This window comes from Oncorhynchus tshawytscha, unplaced genomic scaffold, assembly GCF_018296145.1.
Source record: "Oncorhynchus tshawytscha isolate Ot180627B unplaced genomic scaffold, Otsh_v2.0 Un_contig_19528_pilon_pilon, whole genome shotgun sequence".
In the NCBI taxonomy this organism is placed as follows: Eukaryota; Metazoa; Chordata; class Actinopteri; order Salmoniformes; family Salmonidae; genus Oncorhynchus; species Oncorhynchus tshawytscha.
Window position 1 is genome coordinate 24,183 of NW_024609408.1, and position 18,347 is coordinate 42,529.

Here is an 18,347-nt window from a genome sequence, read left to right on the forward strand (position 1 = left end):
CGCACAAAGACCCAAAGGCTGAATAATTTTGTGAATTTTTCAGTTTTGATTTGTTAAAGTTTGAAATAAATAAAACTTCATGATTGTGTCCCACTTATTGTTGGTGATTCTTCACAAAAAAATACAGTTTTATATCTTTATGTTTGAAACTGAAATGGCAAAGGGTTCAAGGGCCGAATACTTTCAAGGCACTGTATCTCTTGCAGTAGCTGACAGCTAGCTGACTGTCAGAGTCCTTTAAACAGTGGGTTTGGAGTCAGGCGCAAAAGAGGTTCGAATGAATGTATATTTATTCGGGAAAAACGGTCACGCCAAAAAACAAGGCACATCAACTGACCGGCCCAAAACAGGACCCAAAATCCCAGACTAACAGTAAAGCAATCCACTGAAACCTAACCGGCTTAAATATACAAAAATTAGAAACCAGCAGAAAAGGAAAAAGGGATCGGTGGCTAGTAGCCAGCGAGAGACCACCGAGCACCGCCGGAACAGGCAGAGCCACCTTCGGTGGAGTTGTGACAGTACCCCCCTCCCTGATGCACGGCCCCGCAGCGCTCCACCACCGGCCTCGAGGACGACCCGGGGGTCAAGGCACTGGGCGATCCGGGTGGAGGCGGTGGAAGTGGAAGGCACCTCCGGCACCTCACCTTCCTGCAGGGGACCAGCCACCACCGTCCTGAGGAGAGACACATTAAATGAGGGGTTAATACGATAGTAAGTAGGAAGCTGTAACCTATAACACACCTCGTTTATCCTCCTCAGGACTTTAAATGTCCCAACACACTGCGGCCCCAGCTTCCGGCAGGGCAGGCAGAGGGCAGGTTTCGGGTCGAAGCCAGACCCGGTTCCCGGTGTGAACACGGGGGCCTCACTGCGGTGCTGGTCAGCGCTCCTCTTCTTCCGTCCACTAGCCTATTTTAATGATTCCTGGACGGCTCTCCAGGTGTCCCTCGAGCGCTGCACCCATTCCTCCACCACAGGAGCTTCGGTCTGGCTCTGATGCCATGGAGCCAGGACCGGCTGGTAGCCCAACACGCACTGGAACGGAGACATGTTAGTAGAGGAGTGGCGGAGGGAGTTCTGGGCTAGATCTGCCCATGGGACGTACCTCGCCCACTCACCAGCCCGTCCCGGCAATCGACGCAGAAACCTATCCACATCCTGGTTTACTCTCTCCGCCTGTCCATTACTCTCGGGTGGAAACCCGAGGTCAGGCTGACCGAGACGCCGCCGTTCCTTGAACGCCTCCAAACTCTGGACGTGAACTGAGGACCCAGATCAGAAACAATGTCCTCAGGCACCCCGTAGTGCCGGAAGACATGGGTAAACAGAGCCTCCGCAGTCTGTAGGGCCATAGGGAGACCGGGCAATGAGACGGCAGGACTTAGAAAACCGATCCACAACGAGCAGGATCGTGGTGTTTCCCTGAGACGGGGAAGGTCGGTGAGAAAGTCCACCGACAAGTGCGACCACGGCCATTGTGGAATGGGGAGGGGCTGTAACTTCCCTCTAGGCAGGTGTCGAGGAGCCTTGCTCTGAGCGCACACCGAGCAGGAGGAGACATAAAACCTCACGTCCTTTACCAACGTGGTTCACCAGTACCTCCCCCTATGACTCCGCACTGTCCTCTCGATCCCAGGATGACCCGAAGAGGGTAGTGTATGGGCCCATCGAATCAACTTATCACGGACACCAAGCGGCACGTACTGAACACCTGCTGGACACTGAGGCGTAACGCCCGCTCGATCTCAGCGTCCACCTCCCCATACCACCGGTGCTATCAGACATGAAGCTGGGAGGATGGGATCAGCTCGATGGACCACTCATCGGTGTCATAGAGGTGGGACAGCGCGTCGGCCTTCGTATTTTGGGAGCCTGGCCGATATGAAATCGTAAAACGAAAACGAGTAAAGAACATGGCCCACCTGACGCGGATTCAATCTCCTCGCTGCCCACATTACAATGGTCAGTCCAGATGAGGAAATGATGCAGCCCCCTCAAGCCAATGTCTCCACACCTTCAGAGCCTTGACTACAGCTAACAACTCCTGGTCCCCACATCATAGTTCCGCTCCGCCCGGACCGAGCTTCTTCGGAAAGAAAGCGCAGAGGTGGAGCTTTGGTGGCTTACCCTAGCGCTATGATAGCACGGCTCCCACCCCCAGCCTCGGACGGGTCCACCTCCACTATGAATACCACAGAGGGGTCCGGATGAGCCAGCACGGGAGCGTTGGTGAACAGCTCCTTCAGGCGACTGAAAGCTCTGCCCGCCTCAGCTGACCAGCGCAAGCGCCCCCCTTCAGCCACCTGACCAAAACCCTGATAAAACTCCAGTAGTAATGGGCAAACCCTCAAAACCGCTGCACCCCCTCCTTTACCGTGGTCGGAGTCGGCCAATTACGCACAGCTGTAACACGGTCACACTCCATCACCACCCCAGAGGTGGAAATGCGATAACCCAGGAAGGAAACGGCTTGTTTGGAGAACACACATTTCTCAGCCTTGACGTACAGGTCATGCTCCAGCAGTCGCCCAAGTACCTTGCGCACCAGAGACACGTGTGCGGCGGGTGTGGCAGAATAGATCAGTATGTCATCAATGTACACTACCACTCCTGCCCGTGCAGGTCTCTGAGAATCTTGTCTACAAAAGATTGGAAAACGGCTGGAGCATTCTTCAACCCATACGGCATGACGAGGTACTCATAATGGCCAGACACGGTCTTCCACTCATCTCCCTCCCGATACGCACGGATCAGTTTTGTGGAGAAACGCCGCCGTAAATGATTCCACCGCCGTGGCGATGAGAGGTAGTGGGTAACTAAAACCCCACTGTGATGGAATTTAGACCTCTATAATCAATGCACGGACGCAGACCTCCCTCCTTCTTCACAAAAAAGAAGCTCAAGGTGACGGGTGACGTGGAGGGCTGAATGTACCCTGTCCCAGAGATTCAGTGACATATGTCTCTATAGCCACTGTCTCCTCCTGGGACAACGGGTACAAGTGACTTTTGGGAAGTGCAGCATTTACCAGGAGGTTTATCGCACAATCCTCTCGTCGATGAGGTGGTAATTGGGTCGCCCTCTTCTTACAGAAGGCGATAGCCAAATCGGCATATTCAGAGGAATGCGCACAGTGGAAACCTGGTCTGGACTCTCCACCGTCACGCACCAATGGAAACTCCTATGCACCTGTCTGAACACTCCTCTGACCACCCTCGGAGAGCCCCCTGTCTCCATGAAATCTCCGGATTGTGATTAGCCAGCCAGGAATTCCCAGCACCACTGGAAACGAGGGTGAATCAATAAGGAAGAGACTAAGCAGCTCCTTATGATTCCCCTGCTTTACCATGTCCAGTGGAACCATGGCCTCCCTGACCAGCCCTGACCCTAATGGTCGGCTATCTAAGGAGTGCACGGGGAAAGGTTGGTCTAACGACACCAGGGGAATCCGTAGCCTTAATACTAGCCCACGATCCATAAAGTTCCAAGCTGCGCCTGAATCGACTAGCGCCTTATGCTGTAGAGAGGAGAAAAACCTGAAAAATAAATTAGTAAGAACATATGGCCAACAGGTAGCTCTGGGTGAGTCTGGTGCTGACTCACCTTGGGTGAACGAGGAGTGCTCTGCCTGACTTCCCTACTCTCAGACGAGCTCCTCCAGCACCGATCGGCACTGTGTCCTCTCCGACCACACCTGGTGCAGAAGGAGCCTCCTCCTCTGGTCCCGCTCGATGCGGCTCCCCCTAACTCCATGGGGATTGGAGCGGAGGGCCTGGAGGTGGAATCAACAGGGCCCGTTCTGGACGCCCGCGGGCAGCCAGCAGGTTGTCCAGTCGGTTGGACATGTCAATCAGTTCGTCGAGGGAGAGGGTGGTGTCCCGACAAGCCAGCTCCCCTGCGGACGTCCTCCCAGAGACTACAGCGATAGTGGTCCATCAAGGCCCTGTCGTTCCACCCCGCCCGGTGGCCAAGGTCCGGAACTCTAGTGCAAAGTCCCTGCACGCTCCTCGTCTCCTGTCGCAGGTGAAACAGCTGTTCACCCTCCGCTCGGCCCTCTGGTGGTTGGTCGAACACGGCCCGGAACCGGCGGGTGAACTCTGGGTAGTGATCCCTCTCCGAGTCTGGGCTATTCCACACTGCGTTGGCCCACTCCAGGGTTCGACCTATCAGACAGGAGACAAGGACGCTCACACTCTCCTCCCCGAGGAGTCGGATGAACAGTAGCCAGGTACAGCTCCAGCTGCAGTAAGAACCCCTGGCACCAGCCGCCGTTCCATCGTACTCCCTGGGGAGCACCAGACGAGGGCACGGATCCGGACGCTGGAGGAGGGGTAGGTGGTCATGGCGGAAGCGGAGCTGGGGGTGAGGTAGGGAGGCCACTCCTCTCCCATCGGTCCATCCTCTCCATCATCTGGTCCATTGCCGCCCGATCCGGTGGAGAATGGACGTATGATGGAGTACTCGCTCCTCCATCGATGGGAGAGGAGGTGCAGCTGCTCCTGCTGACTCCATTTAAACGGTGCGTGATTCTGTCAGAGTCCTTTAAGAACAGTGGGTTTGGAGTCAGGCGCAGAGAGCAGAGGGTTCGAATACACAGGACCCAAAATGTCCAGAAAAATAAAATACAATCGAACATCCACAACTAACAGTAAAACAATCCCGCACAAACCTAGGCGGGCCTAACTGGCTCAAATAGACAAAAATCAAGAAACACAATAAGGAACAGGTGCAACTAATAAGACCAAACGAACAGAAAAGGAAAAAGGGATCAGTGGCGGCTGGTAGACTGGCGACGATGACCACTGAGCACCGCCCGAACAGGCAGGGGAGCCACCGGTAGGAGTCGTGACACTGACATTCATTATGTTGGTATCAGAGACATGGGGAACTTTAAGAAATGACTCAGAACACAGAATGACACAGAACACATCAACAACAGCACAGTTTCTGTTTGAGCCATCCCATGATACTTTGTGGTTGTTACAGCACCTACACAAAAATAACCCCATAATGTCAAAGGGGAATTATATTTGTCTTTTTCTACAAATCAATTAAATATGAAAAGCTGAAATGTCTTGAGTCAATAAGTATTCAACCCTTTGTTATGGTAAGCCTAAATAAGTTCAGGAATAAGAATGTGCTTAAAGTCACAGAAACAGTAGGTTGCATGGACTCACTATGTGAATAATAGTGTTTTAATACTGTAGTGGGCTAAATCAGGGTCACCGTGATTATTGGTAGTCTTAAACAAATCTACATTGACACAAGTATATACCTCACACACATGGTTATGAGTTTAAAAAAAGACACCTATACCATGTCAGATATAGAGTTGATGTATTACATTTTGATTTTGCATCCCAATATTACACTTTATATACATCACAGAATACTTTTTTTATTTTTTTATTTTAATTTTACCCCTTTTTCTCCCCAATTTCGTGGTATCCAATTGTTAGTAGCTACTATCTTGTCTCATTGCTTCAACTCCCATGGGCTTGGGAGAGATGAAGGTCGAAAGTCATGCGTCCTCCGATACACAACCCAACCAAGCCCGCACTGCTTCTTAACACAGCGCGTGTCGGAGGAAACACCTTGCACCTGGCAAGCTTGGTTAGCGTGCACTGCGCTCGGCCCGCCACAGAGTCGCTGGTGTGCGATAAGACAAGGATATCCCTGGGTGGGAGGCCCCGGTGCACAACTGAGCAAGAGAACAAGTACATTAGAGTGTCTAGTTAGAGAAACAGACAAGTCCTCAACTGGCAACTTCATTAAATAGTACCCGCAAAACACCAGTCTCAATCAACAGTGAAGAGGTGACCCGGGATGCTGGCCTCTAGGCAGAGTTCCTCTGTCCGGGGTCTGTGTTCTTTTGCCTATCTTAATCTTTTATTTTTATTGGCCAGTCTGCTTTTTCTTTGCAACTCTGCCAGGAATTTTAATTAGGAATTTTCTATTACTGTATCTTTACTTTTACAGAATTATGACAATTGGATACCTTTTCCACCACTGGTTATAGCTAATAATACAGAAAACAACTATAACACATCATCTTCAAACAGCCCGACTGTTCTCCTCTTCTTCAAGGCTTCACTATTCCACCCGTTTGATCTGCATATGGTCTTTTCCATTTCTCAAAAGCCCCCTTCATTCCTTGAATGTGGAACGAATCTGTCAATGACTAAAAATAAACTGCCCTTTTTGATGTAGGTTCCATACACCAGTGGTGGAAAAAGTAGCACTTGTCAGACTTAAGTAAAAGTTTAGATACCTTAATAGAAAGTTCCTCAATTCCTTGAAAGTCACCCAGTAAAAAACTACTTGAGTAAAAGTCTAAAACTATTTGGTTCTGAATATACTTAAGTATCAAAAGTAAATGTAATTGCTCAAATATACTTAAACATCAAAAGTCAAAGTATAAGTATAAATAGTTTCAAATTCATTGTATTACGCAAAACAGGTGGCACCATTTTCTTGTTTTGAAAATGTAATGATAGCCAGAGGCGGATGACCATGTGTTCTCTTGATAAGTGCGTGAATTGGACAATTTTTCTGTTCTGCTAAGCGGTCAAAATGTAAAGAGTACTTTTGGGTGTCAGGGAAAATTAATAGAGAAAAAAAGTACATTATTTTCTGTAGGAATGTAGTGAAGTAAAAGTGAAAGTTGTCAAAAATATAAATAGTTAAGTAAAGTACAGATACCCCAAAAACCTACTTAAGTAGTACTTTAAAGAATTTGTACTTAAGTACTTTACACCACTGCCTACACCCTAGAAATAGCCTAAATATGACATACCCTAACTATGCTATTCTGGGGTGCCCAGGTAGCCCAGCAGTTAAGAGTGTGGGGCCAGTAACTGAATGGTCTCTGGTTTGAATCCCGAGTCGGCAAGATGGAAAAAAATCTGGTCTTCTGCCCTTGAGCAAGGCAGTTAAACAACAACTGCGTCGATGACATGGGATAAGGCAGCTCCTTGCACCTCTCTGATTCAGAGGGGTTGGGTAAAATGCAGAAGACACATTTGGGTTGAATGCATTCAGTTGTGCAGCTGACTAGGTATCCTCCTTTCCTTATTCAGTTATATACTGAGGAAATCCTTACTTTAGGTGTTTTCTCCTTCAAGGAGTGTTTACCGTAGCACCACTGTCTTGATTTCGGGGTTTTGGCAGCTCACAACAGAACAAGGAGAGGAAAGGAACATTTCCTTAGAATGGGAACCCTTGTTTCAGTTCTGCTTCTGTTTTTTAAAGGGAAGGACTGCTTCTAAAATGGGGATATGAGGATGTGTTAGATGCAAAGCTATGGAACAGATAGTTCTGTTTTGGTTCTGTGATGGTAAGAGAAGGCAGGGAGGAAGGCCCTACTGCCAAGCAGAAAGCAGCTCTCCATGATCAACTCAACCATGAAGGTTTAACTCGACTGGGACTGAGAGTGAAGCTCAACAAGCTTGAAAGCCTCAATCCCTGATGTCTGCCTGACAGTAAAAAAACATTGAAGAAATCCCCATCTCTGTCAGGAGAGCTTGTCTCAGTAGGAGATGGAAGTCTAAGCCATTTAAACTGACAACTATTTCAGTAATGGGATGAAAAATCTAACTAACTGGTTGGATTAGTTTAGAAAAATGTGTTATTTATTTTTGTGCAGCATAACATTTAATCAACTCTACACATAAACCTAATCCAGTTCTGAATGAATTTGCCCCTCTGCCCACTAAATGGCAGAAAGGTAAGCCTCACTTGAATCCTGCCTAAATTTAAGGTGCTTTTGAGTGACATCAGAATAAAAGTTGAGGCTAGAAACACAAAAGTTTTGTAGATGAAACAGGGTCTTTAAGAGGGACTTTTCGATCTAGTGGAAGAGTATCTTTAGGAAAGAAAAGAGAACAGAGTAAACTTCAGTTGGAAATTGGATCTTGTGAACTCAATTACACGTATTTAGGGGGTCCCTTTGAGTCGGCATTATGTCAGTGGGTTTGTTTGTTAGTCCTAAATGTCAAGTTTCCATCCCCCAATTCTGTGGATGAAACTGTTCCTCCAGACTATGTACACAAACACTGACTGAACGGAGCCCCTGACATAGCCCCACTGTGGTTACTGGTGAATAGGTGGAGGGTAAAAACAAATAGTGCACTATGCACATCTGCTTGCCCCTACCTTCAGCCTCAGTCTAAACCGACAACAACAGAAAGTGTAGTGACATCGGTCTCGTCTCTGCAGCTCCGAATCCCTTTTACTTAATGTGGTCTGTCGAGAGAAAGTCGAGCAACCTCAGACAAGGTCTCCCACGCGTCGATGGAAGCTGTGAAACCTTAAAGTGCAGTCAGTTCAGCAAAGCTAAACCCACACACACACACACACACACACACACACACCCACACATATATATATATATATATATATATATATATATATATATATATATATATATATATATATATATATATATACATAAACAAGCACAGTTAAGTACAGGCCTTTAGCAGACCGTGGACCACATACTGTAGACAGAGAGACGTTGTGGAATATAAACCATTTCTATCTCCATCAACTCCCACATATTTACCACAACATGTTGAAACACAAGCATTTGTTGACTCATGTCTGACAGGTTTGTGGGTGTGTGGTGTTGAAGGAACTGATGTTTGAAACTGGATATTATTTTCGTGTACCTTTTCATGACTAACTGGGAATTTACAAATTGTAAAACTCCAAGTTTTTAAGAAACCCACTGGACATAGGTGTAAATTATGGCAATTGTATTTGTTTATAAAATTGCTTTGATGATATTTGCATTAAAGAAAAAAGTACAGATGAAAGAAACCATATAAACCATTACAATTGATTCACTAATTGGTAACAGGTGGCAAAAACAACAAATGCAAGAGAGAGAGAGAGCCGGCAGTGACAGCTTTGCTCCTGAAGACAGCTTCGACACCTGGTATTTGTAAACAGTAGCCAAGTCATATCGATGAACAACTTTAGTCATTTGAATTCATACTTTATTACCACGTAGGGCCTAGGCTATAATTATGCAACCACCTTTTATGCAACCACCTCCCACAAAGTTGACGTAACGATGTGGCCACTCTATGACGCGTGTTGTTGATACGGAGCTGTGCGGTAGCGGCGGTAGAGAGTGGGTTGCATTAAATGACATTGTTGTTCGATGAGGAGGCAGGCAGCATACATATATGTTGGATAGTATGTTGTAAATAGCCTATTGGATATAACGTGCTTGTGGGTACATTATTTAGCGTCCAACCATCGCTTATTCTGAAATATCTGGCGACCGATGAACGAGGACTCGTCGGCGGCATCCATATCTACCTGACAGCGGTTACAACACAGACAATAAACAACAAAGACCGAACCGAAGTGTCGCTCAGATCCATCCCTACAGAAATCTGTAAGATTCGGTTGTTTTAATGCGATACCCGCTTTATTGTGCCACCTAGTAATTGAGATCCACTGAGTGTATTGCACACAATTTTTGCATGATGTTTGGAGAGCGTATTTGATTTTTGCGTGTTTTTAGCGAATAAATAGGGTCTTTATGCTGTCATAGTTCTATACCTACACTGCAACCAAGTTGTCGTTGTCCAATTGTACGCGTTATTCGGTGGACCTGCATCGAGTCTCAGCCACTGGACAGACCGAATCAGCATTCCAGTTCATTTGACAGGCACCGCCTGAATCAACTGGATTTGATGTGCTTTTAGAATCAACTGGACGAGGATGTGGGTGCACCCTGAAGAGGTGTTGCAGGCGGGTGCTTTGTGGATAACCGAGCGAGCAAATCCCTATTTCATCCTCCAGAAACGCAAGGGCCACGGGGACGGCAGAGGAGGACTAGCGGGTGAGATACATATAACTGTCTCTGGTCTGCGTCTCTCTCCCAGTCTCCAAATCATAGATTATTGTAGCCAAGCATAGCTCAACTCCACGAATGTTCCATCGTCGAGTTCAGATATACGTGGCTAGGATTATTTAACGCTATTACAGCTGGTGTGCAAGCAGTGCCAAGACAAATTATTGTCCCCTGGCCGGGAGTCTCGCTTGGTTTGGGAGATTATTCATGCCTCACAGATGTTTAGTGATGGAGAGAAGATTGCATGCCGTAGTGAGGGATTGGGGTCGGGTCACTCGGGTATCAAAGGGGTGACAATGGCATGAGGGATGTAGACCTGTATGAATGAATAGACACGTGACCCTAATAGCCCTACTACTATATTTTATTTATTTAACTAGGCATGTCAGTTAATAACAAATTCTTATTTTTACAATGATGGCCAAACCCTCCCATAACCCGGATGACGCCCAATTGCTCGCCGCCCTATGGGGACTCCCGATCACAGACGATTGTGATACAGCCCGGGATCGAACCAGAGTCTGTAGTGACAGCGCTAGCATTGAGATGCAGTGCCTTAGGCCGCTGTGTCACTCGGGAGCTACTATAACTAGACACATGCCGGTGTGATTTTATCTGAATGAGGTTTTAGGCTCAGAATAGTCATAGGGCCATTGTTGTACGTTAATGGACCTCCTCCTATAGAACAACATACAATGGAGCTAGTGGGCATTCAGCAGCTAATGTACCCTATTGATCAGCATCCCAAGATCTGGGCTATTTATGTAGGCCTTGTACTTTAGGTGATCCTGGAAAATTGTAACTGATATTGTTTCAAAGAGTAAGCCTTCTATATACCCATTAAACCATTAATAAAACAAGGAAATAAATGCATAGATTTGTTAAATAGATAATCATTGACTGTGCTTAGTTCACTCCAATTGTAATCTTATTAGGCTACTAGCTAGCTAACATAAGGCTGGACACATCTCCCCTGACAGGGAAGACAAATTCCAGCACTTGGGACCGTTAAAAGGCTCCAATAAATGGAAATGAACCTGTGATTGATTAGAGCCCAGCACGCCCAGAGAATGTTAAAATGGCTGGTGATGTGTCATTCCCCGTACTGAATTTTGAATGCCACCGAGACAACCCATACACAAGGAGACATGCAGAGCAAAGGCACACTCTTTCTTCCCGGCAGGAGTAGTACATGCTGAATCATCTCTCCCTCTCCTTTCTCTACTCATCTCCTCCTCTTCTACTTCACTCACTCCATCCAAATTAGTCCACAGTCACTAGGAGGACTGCTACATCAGGGAGGAGCAATAATTTTAGGACCATAGGTGGTGGCGACTGTGTCTACATCTGAAATGGTGCACTATTTCCTATGTAGTGCACTACTTTTGACCGGGGATCTGGTCAAAGGTAGTGCATTATGTAGGGAATAGGGTGCCATCCCAATCAGGCTGACCTGGATTCAGTCTGTCTGTTGAATTCATCGCAACTGAGAATCCACAAAATATGAAAATGGGTTACGAATGATGCTACCTTGTTAAAAAAAAAGTTTAGAACATGATCAGTTGAATTTCAGTCAGGTTCACTATAGGTACAGTAGATTCAGTCCAAGTCTTTGACTCTGAGCCATAGATATGACTCTGTATGAATATATCTATAGCCCTCTCTATACAGTATCTATGTAGCCCTGCTTTGACTAGACTGGCCGTCGCAGTCATGGTGGGTCAAAGAGAGTTGAACTGTGTGCTGCTGTCCTCAGTGCCAGTCAGTCACTCCCTCTTCAGTGTCAGCCAGCCAGTAATGAATATGACAAGGGGAGCCAAAATGGCCTGCAAGTATCTCACTTCATTGGTCAGCAACAAGACATTTCTCTGACATTGTACTGAAGGACGGAGATATTATTTTTTCCCGCATGCCAGCGACTGAAAGTTAGCCCCCGAACCAACACTCTGCCTCTCTCTATTGTCTCGGGATAGCGACACAAAGCGTGCGGTGGTGATATGTGATGATGTCATTGTTATGTGAATACTGAGCGGACTGTGTGGTGTGCCAGTTGGCCTGCTGAGGAGAAGAGAGAGCCTGGGCACAATGACTGGCACTGCCCAGTAAACACCCCTTTTCAGCGGGCAGAGAAAGCCAAGCGAGCACCTGGGGCATATGGAAGGGCCCCAGGGCCAACGCTTTTTGATTTATAGCCATATTTATGAGGCTACTTGATATGAGGAAAAGTCAACTTTATTTTTATTTAATTGATTTATAGAGACTGAGAAACAGAAAATATTGTACAGTTTCATTATAGATGACTAGTTCACCTAAAATCAATCTTAAGTCCTAAGATTTGAAAAATGTCAAGCTTCAATTGTGAAGTGTTGACGATGGTAATTTGGTAGATGCTTATTATTGTTCTATTTCCCACTTGTACAATTGTGTATTAATTGGTGAATTGGAAATGTTGGTGAATTGGTGATGTTTGTTTTTGCATATCCCCACTCTCCTTGAGACCCCCTCGGAGAGTGGTGTCTCTGCCAGTGCCAGGGTCTGCCATTATCTACGGCGACACTGAAGCAATTTGGGCTAAATGCTTTGCTCAAGGGCACATGGGCAGATTGTTCACCTTGTCGGTTCGGGAGTTAGAACTAGCGACCTTTCGGGTGCTGGTCCAATGCTCTAACCGCTAGGCTACCTTCCACCACAAATGTTGGATTGGAGCTTATTCAGCATATGATACTTTCAATGCAGAAATAACACTATCCAAGGGACAATAAGCTAACCTATATTATCTAACATTTCACAATAGTGTGACATTTTGGAGTCGTTATGACCTGAAACTCTACTAGGCCTACATGTGTTGGGTGACTAACATCACGTATACATGATGACATCGCCCTCAATAGACATGGACTAGACTTCTAACCATCGACCTCTTTGACCATCGAACATAACCCACACAATCATCTGCTGCTTTACGTCACCTATCTATCTTATCTGGTGACCTCTGACCTGGAGGTACACATTGAGGCTTGGGAAAGAAGAAAAGGAATAACACTACAGCTGTGTTACAGGGGGTTAGGTTAGAGAAACATGACTTCAAATATCATGTATGGTGTTACTTCGCATCAGGTTCTTGTTATTTGAAACAATATTGATTCTCAGCCAGTGGGGTGATTAGGTGCTGTGTCAGTACTTGGGAGAATATAGACCAGTGTTTCCGCTGTAGTCATTTTGCTGTGGTGCTGCTCCACAGCAAAATCATTACTGCCACGTCCCAAAAAATATGGAACATGAGAAATATTTCTGCCAATGCTAGAACTGTCCACATTTACTTTTCCTCTGCAAACAAGTAATGAATATAAAAATTGGGTAACCCCATAATAGAATTGTTTCTTTTATAGTCGGCTTGTTTTTGTGTGTTCTATGCAAGATACATATTATTCTTGTGGCACATTCAAGTTACAAGTGCCATGAGGAGGGAAACATGCATTCTGACAAGCAGTCGATGCATGTGTATTTCTCAACTCCTAAATATGCATGAACTGCACCAGGCAGTTTTTAGTGCGTGGAGGATATTTGGGATATATGTAACACTGGTCAATTGTAGGATAGCTTTGAGGTAAAACACCACCCTACCTCAAGTACAGGCAGGGGGTGTGTTACCCTAACAGCCTACCAGGTAGCTATTACACTGTGTTTATGCATAATAACTAGTTAAACTCATTGGTTAATGATTAGCCCAATAGGGTAACTGCAGACAGGTAGTCCCATGCTTCAGCCTATTTATTTGCTCTTCTCTGCATCAGTTGGGCTACAAGTGATAATGCTTATTGCTAATAGCATACCTGATAATATGGACCATGCATAGACTATATGCATTGTCCAATATGTTAATCATTTTTTTCAAATAATTTTACAAATGTGTTATTGCGCTCATTTCTGGAGGTGGAAATAATATTTGAAATGGTGTCAGCATAATTGTATTTTTGTTCATTTTTGCAGTAGAAAGTCATTTTTTAATAAGTCACCAGTACTGAGCTTCTCAGTCTTTCTCCATAAAAAATTATCTGGCAGAGAACCCAGACCCCCAAAGCAAGGGTGGGACCCTTCCTTCAATCCCCATCGGAACTTCCCCTCCACTGCTATATATTTTTCCAGATGAAACACTGAAATAGACCCAACAGAAAGCAGGATGGAGACCGATGAAAAGGAGAGAGGAAAACCGATTGTTTTGCTCAAGATGGTGTTTTCCCACTCTTGGGTGGAAAGTAGGAACTAGCCGTCTCAACTGAACAAAGAATGGAGCTTTGCTAAGTAACAATAGGCAGCCCAGCTTCTGACCTTGTTTCCTGGCTTCTCAATCTATAAAAGTCCAAAACATCACATGATGCTGGTCTGTTCTCCAGTCTACTGTATGTACACACGGGCTCGTTTCTTTCCATCCTCACCCACAACAAAGGAAGCATTTCTCATCATTGGAGCTTAGTTTCTCTACATCTTGTTTTTCTTTGGTCGTGTGTGTTAGTTACGCGTGGGGTGTTGAAAGTACATTCAAATGTATAGGAACATATAGTCACAGACAATTGTGTGGTTTCCCAAAGTTCATGTTATGGATTAAAGGGTCAACACTAGGCTATAGGTCTGGGGTCCGCCTTCTCTTCACCATTACAAAACACCACAGTACAGTAGCTCATGTTAACTCTTGTTATTATAGCGTGGTGGAGGATCATGTGTTCTGAGGGGGAAAGCAGGGACAGTAGCCCTCTGATCAAAACAAGTAATATTGTCACGATGTAGGGTGCACTAATTCCTTCTTCATAAAATACTGTGCATACTAGCCCTCTGCACAAAACATATAATATTGTCACGATGATGTAGGGTGCACTAATTCCTTCTTCATAAAATACCGTGCATACTAATCCTCTCCATTGCTGTTGATATCTTAACTGTGCAACTTATTTGGAGTGAGAGGTTTGAGCTGTAGGTTGCATGCAGTCTCAGAAGTCACAGGATGTTGTGGGTCTCACTCGTCAGTGGTCTCTTTTGTTGTGCTTGACACCTGTGCTTCCTGTGTTAACCCCTAACACACATCCCTGCAACACCGCTGGGTTCAGGTCATGCCCTGCCTATCCAACAGAGGTGCTTCACAGATATTTGTTCAGTGTTCTGCAACTCCATGTCTTGAGGTAACCCCCATGGTTGCACATTTTGTTCCAGCCCAACTAATCAACTCATCATGTTCTTAGCTGAATGTGGTGCCAGTGCTGGGCTAGACCAAAGATATGCAACCCTGGGGGTGCAGAACTGGACTTAACACTGTTCAACAGAAACAACCGGTTGACGTTTGAAACTGAAAATGTCCTTTTATGCCCACAACATGTTTGTCAGAAAGGCCCAGATCCTGTATCCTTGCATTAGCCAGCCCCAAGTAACAACAACAGCTTCGGTGTCTGTGCTAACCCTTTGAAATGGAGGCTAACACACAAACCTTTTGCATATCGGCCAAGCTGTTCTGTTCTCTCCCATCTAGTTTATTTTCTGTTTCCGTGATTTCGTACTGTACCTCTGTTTTTGTTCTGCGTTGTCATTGCAGTTAACACTTAACAAATACATATAACTGTACAGTAACCTAATCAATGGTGACTAATGTGAAGATACAGTTGAAAGTGTGTCTGTTGGGTTTTGTTCACGGTGAGTGCAACTACAGGTATAGGCCTAGTTTAGATGGGAAATCTCAAGCCCTTACACCTGTCAGAACCGACGGCCATATTGTTTACGACCATCCAGTGTGAAACCTGAATTGTCCTTACTGCCTCTTAAAGGCCACACTGTGATATTACAGCCATTTTTGATCATATTCAATTAACATGTTAATGATATATTAATTATCTATTTGCCTTTAATCATTATTTAAGCACTTCTCATTGAATTCATCCTAACCTTTTGGTTGCGCCTGCATAGGATTAAAGAGAGAGAACAGGAGGGAAATGGAGCCCCATAGATGTAATTGTGTTCAGATGTCTTCATTAGAGCAGCTAGTGGAGATGAGTGGTGTCCCAGAAGTCCTCCAGCAGACATCATGTATGGAGGGAAGAATATGATCCAGAAGTCCTCCAGCAGACATTACTCAGAGTGCTCCCTTTCTGCACTGGCTGTTTAGTTTCTCTTGCTCCCCATGCATGTGCTCTTTCATCTATCTCTGTCTCTGTCCCCATAGAATTCTTTCGTCTATCTCGGTCTGTGTGACTGGCAAAAAGCTGTCATGGTAAAATTCCCAACCGGGAATAGTTTCAGGGCGACTGTGGAATATGACAGCAAAAAGCTTCTTTCTATCAAAGGTTGAGTTTGTTGGAGGAGTGTCATTTCCACTCAAACTTTGATGATAAACATGTTAGACCCCAAGACATAAAAAAAAAAACTAGACTTATCACTAACAACAAAAGCCTTTTAGCAAGACTAGCGTATTCATCACTTCAGATGTTTTTCCTCCACTTAAAAAAAATATTTTTTTTTTGGGGGAATCTGTGGTACCAGTTTCTTTTTGATTCTATGATCTTGTGGTTTACAATAGACAGTAGCTAGACACTAGTCATGTATTATTAGTGTATCGTATTAGAGTAATAAAACAACTCTTTAAAAGAGACGGAGTTATTGGCTTCTTTCAGCTGTCATGAGTCCATAATCTGTCCATCTTATCTCTCCACTTCCTCATTCATTAGATTATAGGGGATTCGTCCTTTTATTCCAGGTGACTTTACTCTCACCTTCTTCTCTCCGCATCGATCTGTCACATGGGAAATCTGAGCTCTGTGCCATCTGCCCATCCACCCCACTTCTCCATACAAGAACATTGATACCAGATTCACACATTAGTGCCAACCTGAACCGTACTGTGCTGGCTGGGATATTTCTTCATTGTGTCTTTTCCAGCACAGTTCCAGCAACTATGGTGGATGTGTAACCAGGCCAGCCCAGACCCCATCCACTAAATGTCTCAGAGTAGGAGTGCTGATTTAAGATCAGGTCCCCACCTGTCCATATAAACATATCTAATTATGATCTAAAAGGCTAAACTGATCTGAGTTCAGCACTCCTACTCTGAGATGCTTTGTAGATACGGGCACAGCCCTGGTTTGTGTGGCTCGGTTTGGTCCTATAATATAAATTGGGCATGAAGCAGTCAGGACAGGAAAGCCACAGCTGCCCGTCAGCCCTAAATACCCCTTCCTCTTCCCCTCTATTTCATAAGTGGTGATCTCATAGCCGGAGGGCTCCATCAAGGGCCTTTTGAGGAGAGCATAAGTGTTCTAACAAGGGTTAATGTCCCAGAACGGTCTGCTGTCTCACATGGTGGAGGGCTGCTTTGTTACATTTCCGAAAAGGGCTAAAACAGAAACTCTTTTGTTGGGTTTTTGCTTTGAAGTCATTTTTTAGGCGGAGGATTCATGACTTGTTTGTATTTGCTTTTAAGTTCTTGGATCACTTACAGGTTTTATTTTCCATCCTCAAGACAATCAATGCATTATCTATTCAACGTCCAAACAATGTTGTATAGACGATCATGATATTCCCACAGTGTCTCCTCCCTAACCCACTGTATTCCCTGCTCCTCCCACCGCAGGTCTGTTGGTGGGAACACTGGACGTGGTGCTGGACTCCAGTGCTCAGTGGCCCCTACAGAATCCTTTACCAGACACCTGACTCCTAATCTACTGGATCATTGCTCATGGTGTGTACTGTGTGTCTAGTTCTCTCTCGCTCTTTCTTTCTCCCCCTCCCCTTTGCACACAAGGCCCTCTCTTCCTGCACCATGTTCTCACTTCCTGCTAATGCCAAAGCATCACGTCATGGCCCACTGCTCTTAAAGGGCTAGACTGGGGAAACGGATACCAGGAATGGGAATCGATGTGGTGATTCGCTCAAAATACGAGGGGCTGTCATGCTTTTTTTTTTTAGTTAATTAGCTAACATGGTAAATCTTACATTACATCTGCTGACTTCATCTGTTAACACTGTCTCTTTGCATGTTAAAGGGTTAACCACCCTAATGTCCTATATGGAAAAGCTAAAAGGTTAACTCAGGGCTGTAAATGTAAGATACTGACACGATCTCAATCAAATGGGCTATCTCATCACACCTATTTTGGCTAGTTACAATGGTTTGTGACATCACAGAAACCCCAATCTTCACCTTCCTCTTTCCTTGAGCAGTTATGTCACAAATAATTTATTACTCTGGAGGAGCCATAATGCAATCCCACAGACCCATGACAAGCGGACAGGAAAGGAAGGATTTATTTTTAAAGAGGGATCATTGTGTAAAGGAGAGGCTTCAGAACTATACTCCCCAGACGTAATGAACAATGGCTCTTGTTTTTAAATGAACCGAGAGACGGAGGACAAACGGTTTTGACTATGACTCAGGTTTTTGACTTGACTCGTTTTAGTTAACCAGGTAGGTCAACCGGTAATGTTTTTGATTTCTCCT